The sequence below is a fragment of the Microcaecilia unicolor genome, chromosome 2 (assembly GCF_901765095.1).
Source record: "Microcaecilia unicolor chromosome 2, aMicUni1.1, whole genome shotgun sequence".
NCBI lineage: Eukaryota > Metazoa > Chordata > Amphibia > Gymnophiona > Siphonopidae > Microcaecilia > Microcaecilia unicolor.
In genome coordinates this window covers 379,717,557-379,733,406 of record NC_044032.1, presented here as the reverse complement: position 1 = coordinate 379,733,406, position 15,850 = coordinate 379,717,557, and positions in this window count along the sequence as shown.

Here is a 15,850-nt window from a genome sequence, read left to right as displayed (position 1 = left end):
TAAGGAACATGGGAAAGAGGGCCCTAATGAGGTTTGCTTTTTGATTTTGAAGGATTGTTGAGGAAATTGTTAAAACTTTGATGAACGCATCTATTTGTGTTTATGAAGTACAATGTACCATTCGTATCATTGTTTAGTGCTTTGATTGGCAATGCATACTATGTTGGTTCATCAATAAAAATTGTTCAAACAAAAAGAAAATACCTATAGAGGGGCATAATCGAACGTCGTCGGCGAAATAGATCGCGGCAATTTATTTTGGCGGCGGCGCAACAGCTGACCGGAACCGTATTATCGAAAAAAATGGCCGGCCATCTTTTTTTTTTTTCGATAATGCGGTTTAGCCCGGCCAAATGCCAGAGTTCGCCGGGTTTGAGATCGCTGATTTTGTTTTTCAGCGATAATGGAAAAAAAATGCCGGCGAAATCCAAGGCATTTGGTCATGGGAGGAGCCAGCATTTTTAGTGTACTGGTCCCCCTGGCATGCCAGGACACCAACTGGGCACCCTAGGGGGCACTTCTAAAAAATAAAAGCAAAAATACAAATAGCTCCCAGGTGTCTAGCTCCCTTCCCTTGGGTGCTGAGCCCCCCAAATCCCCCCCAAACCCACTCCCCACAACTCTACACCATTACCATAGCCCTTATGGGTGAAGGGGGGCACCTACATGTGGGTACAGTGGGTTTTGGGGGGTGGTGGAGGGCTCAACACTTAGCACCACAAGTGTAACAGGTAGGGGGGGATGGACCTGGATCTGCCTGCCTGGATTGCACTGCACCCATTAAAAACTGCTCCAGGGACCTGCATACTGCTGTCAGGGAGCTGGGTATGACATTTCAGGCTGGCATAGAGGCTGGCAAAAAAGTGTTTTTTTATTTTTATTTTTTTTAGTGTGGGGAGGGGGTTGGTGACCACTGGGGCAGTATGGGGAGGTCATCCCCCATTCCCTCCGGTGGTCATCTGGCCAATTGGGGCACCTTTTTGAGGCTTGGTCGTGAAAATTAAAGGACCAAGTAAACCCGGCGAAATACTGCTTAACGCTGCTTTTTTTTCCATTATCCGTGAAAGCTGGCCATCTGGTAGCCACGCCCATGCTCGCCCATGCTACTGCGTCCCCTTGAACTTTCACCGGCGAGGCGACGGGAAAGCAGCGATGCTGTCAAAAAACCCGCTTTCGATTATACCGATTTGGCTGCTTTTGTGAGATCGCCGGCCATCTCACAATTTATGTCGGAAAATGGCCGGCGATCACTTTCTAAAATAAGCCCGATAGTGATGCAACCAGCTTTTTTTTTTTTAAACTTGTTGACTGGGCTCTGGCCCAGGAGCTTTTTTCATTTAAATTGAACTGGTTTTTCCCCCAGTTTCAGCCCAGGAGGAGAGAGAGAGCTCTTCGCTGACGCCCTGTAAAACAGTTATATTTGATAACTGATGAGCAGCTTATATGTCCTGATCTCCCCAGGTACTTTCTAGAAAGTAAACATGTTTAGTTAGTGTTATAATTAATCCATATTTCAATTCCCTTTTATTGTTTGCTGATTGCACATTTTTTGTTCATTGTTCAATTTTTGAGACAATAAATTGTTTATTGCCTCTACCTATCTGGACTGATAAAGAATCCTGGTGGTTTGTGTGTTGGGTCTGTGAATGCTTTCTGGGAACTGTGGGACCACTGGGAGTGTGGCGCCAGTAACATAGATATCACTGGGGATAATTTGAGAGCGGGAGAGTCACCCAGAGGCAGTTGAGACCCAGTCAGTGGGAGAAAGGCGGAGTGTAGAACACAAGTGGCAGGTGCAGGCAGACCTGAGCTGTGCTGGGTATAGACCCTTTAAGTGGCACGGGGTAACCCCTGGCAGGTGGGCTTGGCATGTCATGACAGTTCTTTCTTCACTACCACATACTACCTCTGCTGTTTGGCCTCAACCTGCCATATGGGAGTACCCATGTTGTCATATTAGACAGGTCAGTGTATCCCCAGCCTCCACATCAAGTAGTAATCTCTGAATCAGAGACAGGAATTTTGGAATTATTGGTATAGGTCTGTAGAATTCTCTATTTTTAAGTCTTCAACAGGCCTTTCTTCTAATACTTCACATTCCTTCATGAAATTTCAGTCCTTTTCAAAGGATTTCTTCTCATCTGATTTTATAGTATTAAAGGTAAAAACATTCCATTTGATAGGCTGATCCCCAGGTTTCCAGTAGTTGGTCTTCTGGGTTACCTCAGTGTGCCTAAAAATCTGGAGGCAGTGTATGCCAATTAGCTCTTTACATGATATGGGAAAGCTCCTGTCTGCCACCATGAAACAAAATTCTTAGATTCAAGAAGCCCCAACTTAGATATTAATTGGTATTGTTGAATTAACCTCTCACGAAGGTAGAGAGGTCTAGGAGTCGTGTCTCAATGGTCCCCAGAAAAGATTTCTCAGATCTTTCAATTTTATGGGAAAAATTACTAAAAATGGATTCTAACTTCATGCCAGATCTTCACGGTCCATTAAATTTATTTGAATTCTGCTTATGCCTTTTTCAGTTGTAGTTCAAGGTGAGTTATATTCAGGTACAGCAGGTGTTTCCCTGTGCCTGAGGGGCTCACAGTCTGTCTGTACTTCAGGCAGTGGAGATTTTAGTGACTTGTCCAAGGTCACAAGGAACCACAGTGGGGTTTGCCAATGGGTGTCTGCTTGAGATATGCTGAGAATGCTGGACCTTGTGTCAACAGGTCTGGTCATTTGTATGGCATATCTTCATGTAGGACAATCCAGTGAATTTAAAGTCCTAGTAGCTGCAAGCCACACATTTTTCAAGAATGTATTTAAATTATCTGGTGTTTGGTTCATTCATATCTAGCAAGGTTCTTGCCTTCTAATTCCACCCCCCCCCCCCCCCCTTCTAATTATCCTAACCACAGAAGCATTCAACCTGTGCGGTGGTGCATGCATCTGGAGCTTCACACTGGGTTCCCTGGTCTACTCGGTGAGAGCACAGAAATGTTTTAGAAGTAATGTATGCCTTGAAAGTTTTAAGAGATGGCCAGCAAAACTTTCCTGATTCAGCTAGCAAACCAAATAGTCATGTTCTTCTGAAACATCCAGGGAGGAATAGGAACATTTCTCCTCTATTGGAAAATTGTCAGAGTCTGAAGCTGGGCTCTCTTTCAAGGGATGATCAAAGAACTACCTTGGCAGAAAAAGACAAGGTCTTTGTGGTTGCTGTCTGATCCTAGACACCGCCCCCCCCTCCCTAAGTGGGCTATATGGATGATACATTTGCATATTCTCTGAATAGGAAGGAACTCAATTGCTGTTCCAGGAAGGGGGGGGGGGGGGGTCAGAGGGAAGATAAGCATTGGATGTTTTTTCACTGTATTTCATAAGGAGTCTACTGTGTGCATATCCTCTATCCTGATTGCAAAACGTTTGCTAAAACTCAGAAGTTACCAGGAAACATTCGTATAGCTTCCTTTTTTGGCTAGGACAGATTTGTTTTTATTTTTATTTTATTTCACAGTATTTGGTATACCACACTTGATTGGACTTATCAATATGGTTCACAATATAGAAATAAATCAAAACATTGTTCACCTAACAAAGTTCAACTAACAAACACATTTTAAAAAGGACAATGGAAGCAAAAGGAAAGGGTGTGTATAGCACACCATATTACCTGCAAATACTGATTTACTGAGACACAAAATAGAAATTCAAATTGTAATAAAATCAAATAAAACCTAAAATTAAAATCATTGTAATGCTCCAAAGTTCATTTATTTTCAATTTTACAAAGATAGTTCCAACAAACAATGTTTTAAATAAACTTTAAATATTCATTTTACCCATCTTCTCCCCCTCCCCCCAATCCCCTCCTATAGGTGCTGGAAGTGAACCAAACTCCTGCAAAGGAAAGGTTTAATTCTGACCTCTAAATCCCAAACTTCTCAACTATCTTGGCTTTTAGGTGAGATACCTGATAATCTCTTTAATTTTAATGCTTATTGCTTAATAAATTTAATTAGCAGTGTGAAACATCTCTTTTTCTTTCTTTCTGTTCCTGCCAAACTCTGATAGAGAGGAGAGGCATTTAACATAACTGAAACTGCTATAATTATTGGGAATATTTAGATTTATTTAAAAGGAAAGTTAGTAATGTCTAGGGCAGTTTTAAAAGTTAAATCAATTGAAAATTCTGTGCTCAGACTGTACCATTTGGGTCCATTCAGCTAGAGTATTCCCTTGATAACAGCACTTAGCTGACACTTTTGGGACTTATAATCCCATCCACCCCAGGGTTTTCCACACATTTATAGACAAACCAAACCTCATTAACTTTACTCAATCGTACACAGGCAGCCTTGCAGGCTGTTACTCCAACATAGTACACCTGTTCATACCCATTTTAACCAATCAGGATGACTTTTATTCTCTGCAATAATTGTGGTGCTTTAGTTTCAAGGCCAATCATCTGGAGACTTAAAACTTGTCCTATCTGTCTTCAGCTATCTACTTTAAAACAAGAGCTCTGTAAAGTAATGCAAGAATTAGATGTAATTAAAGCAACTTATAGGACTGTGCAGAATCATAACTTCTCACCACAGCCTCAAAGAATAAAACCACATAAGAACAGATGGTTCACAGTAGGCCCAGGCAGACTTTGTCATGTGACACAGAAACATCCGCCCGCACAAGTGTTGCCACTACGAAATTCTTTTGCTCCACTACAGCACTGTGATATTCCTGAAAATAAAATTGAAGCGGAAAAAAAAGGAAAAGCAAGGAAGGGGGAACAAAAAGATGAGAAGGTACCCAAACAGAAAACACCCTCACAAATCACTAAAACCAAAACACATACTAGGAAATGTAGATGGAAAGCAATGACCACAAATGCTCGCAGTCTAAGCAATAAAATTCATGACCTTCAAGCCCTGATTTTGGAGGCTGACTTGGACATAGTTGCAGTCACAGAGACATGGCTCAATGGTTCCCATGAATGAGATGTAAACATACCAGGCTATAATCTTTTTAGGAAGGATAGAGAGGGACGTAAAGGTGGAGGAGTAGCTCTGTATGTGAGAAATGATATCGCAGTGACTGAAATGACAGGGAACTGGGGAAAGGAAGAAGCGATATGGATCACCTTAAAAAGAGAGGATAGAACCTTGGTCCACGTGGGTGTTGTCTATAGACCCCCGACACAATTGGAGGAACTAGATAAAGATCTGATCGCTGATATTCAAAAGTTGGGGAAGAAAAGAGAGGTGCTGTTGTTGGGAGATTTTAATCTGCCAGATGTAGATTGGAAGGTTCCGTCTGTAAAATCGGAAAGAAGTAGAGAGATTGTGGATGCTTTCCAAAGTGCTCTGCTCAAACAAATGGTGACGGAACCCACGAGGAAGGGAGCCACGTTGGATCTGGTGCTCACAAATGGGGATAGTGTGTCAAGTGTCCGAGTGGCTGCACACCTGGGAAGCAGTGACCATCAAACGGTTTGTTTTGATATAACGGCTCATGTGGATGGCGGCCACTCTAAACTCAAAGTCCTGGATTTCAAGTGAGCTGACTTTAACAAAATGGGAGAATACCTGAGGCCACCACAAAGGAGCTGATGGGCTGGGAGGACATACGAGAAGTGGAAGGACAGTGGTCCAGGCTAAAAGAAGTAATAAACAGGGCCACAGACCTTTATGTAAGGAGAGCAAATAAAAGCAAGAGAAAAAGGAAACCGATATGGTTCTCAAAGCAAGTGGCTGAGAAAATAAAGATTAAAGAGTTAGCGTTCCAGAAATATAGAAAATCTCAAGAGGAGGAACACGGGGAGGAATACTGGATGAAACTGAAAGAAGCCAAGAGAGAGGTACATCTGGCGAAGGCGCAAGCGGAAGAACAAATGGCTAGAAATGTAAGGAGGGGAGACAAAAACTTCTTCAGGTATATTAGTGAAAGGAGAAAGACCATAAAGGGAATTGTGAGACTAAAAGATACAACGAAACGCTATGTAGAAAATGATGAAGAAAAAGCCAATTTGCTAAATAGATACTTTTGTTCTGTTTTCACTGAAGAAAATCCTGGGGAAGGATCGAGAGGGACTGGCAAAAGTACACCTGAGAACCAGGTGGATAGAGCACCGTTCACGGAAGAGAGTGTGTATCAACAACTTGGAAAGCTAAAGTTGGACAAAGCCATGGGACCGGACGGGATCCACCCCAGAATACTGAGGGAGCTCAGAGAGGTTCTGGCGGGTCCTCTTAAAGACTTGTTTAATAAATCCTTAGAGACGGGAGAGGTTCTGAGGGATTGGAGAACGGCGGAGGTGGTCCCTCTTCACAAAAGTGGGGATAGGGAAGAAGCTGGAAACTACAGGCCGGTAAGCCTCACTTCGGTTATTGGAAAAGTAATGGAAGCCATGCTGAAGGAAAGGATAGTGAATTTCCTGGAAGCCAATAAGTTGCAAGATCCGAGACAACATGGCTTCACCAAAGGGAAATCGTGCCAAACGAATCTCATTGAATTCTTTGACTGGGTGACAGGAGAATTAAATCAAGGACGTGCTATGGACGTAATCTACTTAGATTTCAGCAAGGCTTTTGACACTGTTCCCCACAGGAGGCTCTTAAATAAACTAGACGGGCTGAAGATAGGACCCGAAGTGGTAAACTGGATTAGGAACTGGTTGACGGGCAGACGCCAGAGGGTGGTGGTGAATGGAGTTCGCTCGGAGGAGGAAAAGGTGAGTAGTGGAGTGCCTCAGCGATCAGTGCTGGGGCCGATTCTGTTCAATATATTTGTGAGTGACATTGCTGAAGGGTTAGAAGGTAAAGTTTGCCTTTTTGCGGATGACACCAAGATTTTCAACAGAGTGGACACCCCGGAGGGAGTGGAAAACATGAAAAAAGATCTGAAGAAGCTAGAAGAATGGTCTAACGTATGGCAATTAAAATTCAATGCGAAGAAATGCAAAGTGATGCACTTAGGGAGTAGAAATCCAAGGGAGACGTATGTGTTAGGCGGGGAGAGTCTGATAGGCACGGACGGGGAGAGGGATCTTGGGGTGATAGTATCTGAGGACCTGAAGGCGACGAAACAGTGCGACAAGGCGGTGGCCATAGCTAGAAGATTGCTAGGCTGTATAGAGAGAGGAGTAACCAGCAGAAGAAAGGAGGTTTTAATGCCCCTGTATAAGACGTTGGTGAGGCCCCACCTGGAGTATTGTGTTCAGTTTTGGAGGCCGTATCTTGCGAAGGATGTTAAAAAAATGGAAGCGGTGCAAAGAAAAGCTACGAGGATGGTATGGGATTTGCGTTCCAAGACGTATGAAGAGAGACTTGCTGACCTGAACATGTATACCCTGGAGGAAAAGGAGGAACAGGGGTAATATGATACAGACGTTCAAATATTTGAAAGGTATTAATCCGCAAATGAATCTTTTCTGGAGATGGGAAGGCGGTAGAACGAGAGGACATGAAATGAGATTGAAGGGGGGCAGACTCAGGAAAGATGTCAGGAAGTATTTTTTCACGGAGAGGATGGTGGGTGCTTGGAATGCCCTCCCGCGGGAGGTGGTTGAGATGAAAACGGTAACGGAGTTCAAACAAGCGTGGGATATGCATAAAGGAATCCTGTGCATAAGGAATGGATCCTCAGAAGTTTAGCTGAAATTGGGTGGCGGAGCAGGTTAGGGGAAGAGGGGTTGGTGGTTGGGAGGCTAGGATAGGGGAGGGCAGACTTATACGGTCTGTACCAGAGCCGATGATGGGAGGCGGGACTGGTGGTTGGGAGGCGGGAAATACTGCTGGGCAGACTTATACGGTCTGTGCCCTGAAAAGGACAGGTACAAATTCAAGGTAAGGTGTACACATATGAGTTTGTCTTGGGCAGACTGGATGGACCATGCAGGTCTTTTTTCTGCCGTCATCTACTATGTTACTATGTTACATGCATCCCTTACAGAAGTAGATCAGCTATTATGGTATTCGTGGTATAACACATGGCCTTGGTTCTTATAGTCACGTGGGATGCAAACTTCTAGTTATGATCTACTCAAGCAGCTCTTCACCATTCCATAATCTCTCTCTTCTTTCCTTCCCCAAGCCATTTAATTATGTCCTTGTGGTTGGGCCAACACAAAGCACACAGGTCTTGTAACATAATCCAAATCATCTAGAATGAAACTGTGACCTCTTAGAAACAACCTCTGTATATAACATTCCCATATTTGTAGGAAGGCTTTCCTTCATTTTAATGAGTGTTTAGCTTGTTGCAATTCCAACGATACCACAAAGTGCAATTTGTTTCTCCAGTACCAATAGGATGGTGGTGGTGAGTCCACCCAATGATTAAAAATACTTTTTTTCCCCCCACGATAGTAGCCTTAGCCATAAACTTTCTATTTCTCTTACTTTGAATAACCAGCATATCCATTTTACCATAAAATATTCCCATCAGGGCTTGTGTGATCCTTCTTCCAATAGTAGTGTCCAGAAACTAAAAAAAAATCTTTGCCCAATATGACTGTGTGAGACAGTGAGTGACGTGGGAACAAGAAACACTCATTGGTGCAGTTCATCCCCACATCATTCTTTCCTTTTTCATATACTTACTTTTCATATTCTAACCTGGCAGTTTCATCCTGTTCCTTTGGGCTTCTAGTTTGATTAAATGAGAGCTGTGATCTGGCATTATGAGCCCATATTCACAATCTTCTGTGGAATATTCCCCTTATTGAGATAGCAGAATTAGTGACTATAGCATTCAGTGCAGGATACATCACATCAAGAGAAAGGTACCGACTATTTACTTGTTACCAAAAATACATAAGACACTGGACAACCCACCTGGGCATCGTATTATTTCAGCTAATACCTCTGTATTGGAACCACTTTCCAAGTTTGTTGATTATTTTTTGAGGCCATTTGTTCCGCTTATTGACTCATATGTTCAGAACTCTTCACAAATGATTACCTGTTTGGAGGGCTTTGATGGTGATTTAGAAGACATGATCATGGTTACATTAGAAGGCGTTGTATACCAATATCCCACAATTAGAGGCTCTTATGGTTATAGAAAATACTCTTCTCCGAGGACAAGCAGGCTGCTTGTTTTCACTGATGGGTCGACGTCCACAGCGGCCAGGAATGGCAATTTTTCACAGCAAAAATAGACAAGAGTTTTGCTAGAGCCTTCTGGCACGTGGGGTGTGCGCACTGCGCATGCGCAGCTGTCTTTCCCACTCAGTTACCTTTTTTCTGCGGTGAAGAGAGGCAGCGTTTTTCCAGTTCTTCTGAGCCCTTGGAAAGAGCCTTCGGTCGTTTTTTCGGAGATTTTCTCTGATTTTTTTTCTTTTTTTATTTCTCCTTACCTTGCCTTTAAGAAAAAAGAAGTCCTTTACATCTTAGTTTTTTGCCCTTGTTCCTTTCGTTTCCGCCGCGGCCCTCTCTTTTTTGTGCTCTCCTTTTTGGCACAATCACGAACTTTGATCTCGCCACTGCTATTTTTCTGTCCATGACATCGAGGACACCCAGCGGCTTCAAGAAGTGCACTCGGTGCAACCGGTCGATCTCGGGTACCGACCCCCACGCATAGTGTCTTCAGTGCCTTGGGCCCGAGCATCGCCCAGACGCATGTAAGTTGTGTCTTAGCTTGAAAAAGCGGACACAGCATCGAGACAAGCTCTTTGAGACCGACTTTTCAGAGCTTCGACCGGTTCCTCGACATCGACATCAGTACCGAGGTCGGCAGCATCGATATCGGCACCGGGGATGGCATCGACTTCAGGAGCGCAGGTAATGGCTGTCCAGAGACCACAGCATGCTGGGAGCAGTAAGCCGTCGAGTGGGTCTCCATCTGTCTCGAAAGCTTCTGCTGTACAGCCCCCACGGGACCGACCACTCTCGGACCCGACCCCGAGGAGGTGTGTGGATTCCACCTCCTCGTCGGTACCGAGGAGTGCCGATGACATTCATCGAATGAAGGCAAAGAAGCATCGTCATCGGTCTCCCTCCAAGCACAGTACCGAGAGTTCTGGGGCGTCAAAGGATTCGGCACCCGTGAAGTGCCGACACCGGGAGGAATGCTCACCCTCCATACAAGAGGTGTGGGTGCGTCGGTCTTCGGACAGCCTGGTACCGTCTCCTTGACCTCCACAGATTCTGACTCCGGTTCCTGCACCGACCCCACAGCCTTGCTTGACAGCGACTCTAGACGAGCGCATCCGAGCCATTCTTCCAAGTCTTTTGGAGGGGTTGCTGCGTCAGTCTGCTCTGGTACCGGGGGTGCTTGCACCCCCTGTACCGTTGGTGGAAGCGGCAGCTGGCGTATGCCTGTGGTGAGGTCTTCGACACCGGTGCCGCCTGCGGCATTGGCGCTGGTTGCCACCCAGGTCGACTCCCCATCGACATCGCTGGAGGGAGGTTCATCGCCGCTGGCATGGGAGTCGACCTCTCAACATCGCCATAGGGGACATGGTTCCTTGGCATCGAGACGGGCCGGTTTAGGACTGCAGTTAAGGAACTCCTGTCCGACACCAATGAGGATGCCTCGTGGGATGAAGGGGGAGGATCCTAGGTATTTCTCTTCTGAGGAGTCTTATGGTCTTCTCTCTGATCCTACTCCTTCACAGGAGATCAGCTCAATGGACCCTAGCTTCCCAGTGGTCTCAAGCTGCGGGGGATGTAGAGGATGCAATCCAGCTGTCCACCGTTTTTCACAGTTCTCTTCAGTGGTGGACAATTCAATCCAATCTGACCCTGGGACGTCCCTTTCAAATTCCTCAGCCACAAAAAGTGCTGACAACGGATGCATCCCTCCTGGAGTGGGGACCTCATGTCGAGGGGCTTCACACTCAGGGAGTTTGGTCCCTCCGGGAAAAAGGTGTTCAGATCAATCTCCTGGAGTTACGTGCGGTCTGGAACGCTCTAAAGACTTTCAGAGATCGGGTGTCCAATCAAATCATCCAAATTCAGACAGAAAATCAGGTTGCAATGTACTACATCAACAAGCGGGGGCACAGGATCTCGCCCCCTGTGTTGGGAAGCAGTCCAGATGTGGCTTTGGGCTCGTCGTCACGGCATGTTTCTCCAAGCCACGTATCTGGCAGATGTAAACAACAGTCTGGCTAACAGATTGAGCAGGATTATGCAACCTCACGAGTGGTCGCTTAACATGGGCGTGATACGCAAGATCTTCCGAGGGTGGGGCACACCCTCGGTGGATCTTTTTGCCACTCAGATCAATCACAAGGTTCCTCAGTTCTGTTCCAGACTTCAGGCCCACGACAGACTAACGTCGGATGCCTTTCTCCATCATTGGGGGAAGGGTCTTCTGTATGCATATCCTCCCATACCTCTGGTGGGGAAGACTTTGCTGAAACTCAAGCAAGACCGCGGGACCATGATTCTGATTGCTCTCTTCTGGCCGCGTCAGATTTGCTTCCCTCTTCTGGAGTTATCCTCCAAAGAACCGTGGAGATTGGACTGTTTTCCAACCCTCATAACTCAGAACGAGGGGGCGCTTCTGCATCCCAACCTCCAGTCTCTGGCTCTCACGGCCTAGATGTTGAGAACGTAGAATTCGCTTCCTTGGGTTTCTCTGAGGGTGTCTCCCGGGTTTTGCTTGCTTTCAGGAAAGATTCCACGAAGAGGTGTTACTTTTTCAAACAGAGGAAGTTTGCCATCTGGTGTGATAGCAAGGCCCTAGATCCTCGCTCATGTCCCACTCAGACCCTGCTTGAATACCTTCTACACTTGTCAGAGTCTGGTCTCAAGACCAACTCCGTAAGAGTTCATCTTAGTGCAATTAGTGCTTATCATTATCATGTAGAGGGTAAGCTTATCTCTAGACAGCCTTTAGTTGTTCGCTTCCTGAGAGGTTGGCTTTTGTCAAAGCCCCCTGTCAAACCTCCACCAGTGTCATGGGATCTCAATGTTGTTCTCACCCAGCTGATGAAGCCTCCTTTTGAGCCACTGAACTCCTGCCATCTGAAGTACTTGACCGGGAAGGTCATTTTCTTGGTGGCTGTTACTTCAGCTCGTAGAGTCAGTGAGCTCCAAGCCTTGGTGTAGTGCATGCTCCTTATCTCAAGTTTCATCACAACAGAGTAGGTTGCACGCACCCTAAGTTCTTGCCAAAAGTGGTGTCGGAGTTCCATCTGAACCAGTCAATTGTCTTGCCAACATTTTTTCGCCCTGCTGAATGTCAGTTGCACACCTTGGACTGCAAGAGAGCATTGGCCTTTTACATGGAGCGGACAAGCCCCTTCAGACAGTCTGCCCAAATGTTTGTTTCTTTTGATTCCAACAGAAGGGGAGTCACAGTCGGGAAACACACCATTTCCAATTGGCTAGCAGATTGCATTTCCTTTACTTATGCCCAAGCTGGGCTGACTCTTGAGGGTCATGTCACGGCTCATAGTGTTAGAGCCGTGGCAGCGTCGGTGGCTCACTTGAAGTCAGCCACTATAGAAGAGATTTGCAAAGCTGCGACGTGGTCATTTATCCACACATTTACATCTCATTACTGCCTTCAGCAGGATACCCAACGCGACAGTCGGTTTGGGCAGTCGGTGCTGCAGAATCTGTTCGGGGTTTAGAATCCAACTCCACCCCCTAGGCCCATTTTTTTTCTTTTCCAGGCTGCACTCTCAGATGTTCTGGTTTTTAGGCCAATCTATGTTATGTCCTCGCCGTTGCAAGGCCCAATTGGCCTTCTTTGTTGTTTTGATTGAGCCTGGGTGCTAAGGATACCCCATCAGTGAGAACAAGCGAAGATACATACCTGTAGCAGGTGTTCGAGGACAGCAGGCTGATTATTCTCACAAACCTGACCACCTCCCCTTTGGAGTTGTTGTTCTCCTTGGTTTATTGCTTTTAATATAACTGAGTGGGGACTCTCGCGCGACGGGCGCGCACGCTAGAAGGCTCTGGTAAAACTTTGTCTATTTTTGCTGTGAAAAATTGCCGTTCGTGGGCCGCCGTGGACGTCGACCTATCAGTGAGAACAATCAGCCTGCTGTCCTCTGAGAAACCTGCTACAGGTATGTATCTTAGCTTTTTGGCATGCATCCAAAAAATAAATTTTATTTTCTGGCGCGCATCCACAGGTCATTACTGCCCAGCTAAATCAATGGCTGGTGGTAAGGTCTCAAACCCAAAATGGACGAGCACCAATTTTTATTTTGCCGCATGTCCATTTTTGGCAAAAAAAAAAAAAAGGCATTTTTTTTGCAGGTACGCTGAAAAATGGATCTGTGCGTGCCCAAAACATGCCTACACTACCGCAGGCCATTTTTCAGCGCACCTTAGTAACAGGACCCCTGAGGCAGGCAATCCCAGGGCAATTCCTGAGATGAATCTGTCATCAAGGTACATTCTCAGATTTAGTTTTTGTTTGTTTGTTTGTTTTAAAGCAATGGCAGATCATTTTTATCTAGTGTTCTGTAGAATAGCAGCCATATGGTTGTGAATTTGCTTAGATAATAAGAGGAAGTATTAGACTCAGAGACTGAGATTCAGACCTTTTCAGGCTAGTTTGAGAATGTTATATGTGTTTACATGTATGTTGAGCACTATATATACCATAAGAAAATTTAGCAGTTCCCAGGGATCCTGCTATTCCAGCTACTAACAGGAATCACTGCTTGTTTTGTAGCTGTGCAACAGTTTTCAGCCATTATTGGCTATAGAATCAAATAAAGCATGGAATCCAGAGTGACCAAATGTGTCTGATTCTGGCACTTTTATCTACCTGCTTGTGCATCCTAGGGTGTAGCATTGCAAGAAGCAAGAGTGGTTTAAGACTTTTTGAATCCATCTGTATCTTTACATCTGAGTTAGTGATTGCTAGTGGTGCTGATCTCAGCTCATCCAGAGAGCACAGCTAAGTCAATGTGTGACAAGGAAGAACAAGCCTACCCAATTGTGCACAATCTGGAGGAATATGGTACAGAAGTACTCTGCTTAAAAACCTAGTCCTGAAAGCTTCTGATGTAGATAAAGGAGCCACACAATGCCTAAAACAGTGAATCTCAACATAGTAATTTCAGCTGTGCATCTTTATTACCAACAACTATAGGGCACTGTTTACTAAGTGTGCTAGCGTTTTTAGTATGTGCTAATACTAGAAACACCCATATATTCCTATGGGTGTCTAGCATTAGTGCACACTAAATTTTAGCATACCTATGGCGCAGTTTAGTAGATAGGGCCTATTAAAAAAAAATATGGCAACTTACCAGCAATCTTTTTTTCTTAAGTTGAGATTGTACACCCATTCACAGTTCTTTCCCGGCACTCTCCCATCAACACCCATCCAGATATATTGGTACAGTATTGGAAAGTGACATAATTAAGGCCTTGTGGTCCATTCAGTAACTTTGCCTTTCCTGTTGCTTAGTGTTGATAAAAAATCTGATGCATCACCCACAATACCTAAAATAACCAGAAGATGGCAGCACAATACATCATATGATTATAAAGGAAAAACACAATGAAGTGAAATTAAGACCCAAGGACAACACTGCTTCTATTATCCAGCAAGTTGGCTCTAGATCTTATAAGGTTTTTATACATTGTCCTCCTTTATGAACAGAAACTTATCTGGTAAAACTATATACTCTTAAAACTTTTTGACCCCCATGCTTTTCTATGGTTTCTTAAGACAGCTCCCTCTTGGTAACATTCAGATGTTTGGATGAATAGTTTTCTGGAGATGTTGTTTTCAATATCTTTTTTTATGCTGGATGATGCATGTTAATATGTAATTCTAAAGCTAGTGTTCTAGGAGTGATTTTAGATACGGAACTATCAATGTCTGCCAACCTATTCTCTCTGCTCTACTCTTTGTTTTTCAGTTTTCACATTATCAGTAAGCTACCTCAGTATCTGACAAAATACCTTAATCTTCTCTAGGCTGGATTACTGTAATTCATTTTTGGCAGGATTAGCCAAAAGATGGTTTTAGTTCAGAATACAGTAACATATATACCTTGTTGGTCTATATCTGTCCGATCATAATTCCTCTGTTTTACATAGATCTTACAGGATCCTATAAATTTGAAATAATTGCTGGTGGTTTCAAGGTCCTTCAAAGAAATAGACCATGTTAGTTTAGGAAACGCCTTTATACACATGTACTGGATAGAGCACTTGGCTGTTCCCAGGGCCAGCTGCTATCCGTTCCCTCTCTGACGATAAATCTAGTTGACACCCACAAGAAGGCATTTTCTTTTGCAGGCTCAAACTTTGAAATTTTATTCCTTAAAAAATACATTAAAGATTACCTGAAAATTAGGAACCAGGTAAAAGTCTGGTTCTTTGCCATCCCATTGAATTAGGAAACCTTTTTTGGCTATATATTATTGGGACATTTTTTTAAAAATCTTATTTTGATTTTTATTATGTTAAATGTGACGCTTAATTTGTTGGGTACTGTGAGGGTAATTATTTTTAATAACATAACCAGGACACTTAGACTGTGAAGGCACAAAGGTGCATATGTTGCATCTATTTTATAAAGTTAATTTACCTGGTGTTTGCTCTTGAATTCTATACTCCACTGTACAACTAGTAAACTAGAAATGTTTCTCACAGTCACTCACTGAGAGGAAAAATAACTTCAGATACCTGGTACTATTTCCTTCAATTCGTGAAAAGTACTGCTCTGCTCTGCCTCTGGTTAACTAAATACCAGTGCGGCTACTGGCGGGCATCCTCATGAATCAAGAAAAAAACTCTCTCTACCATGCCATTTTTAAAACTTTCTGAATACTCATTCACCTATATTATATATATATTTTTTTAATTTATTCAGATTTTCAATATTACATCCATTTCACATAAATACTTTGAAATGATTAGAACTA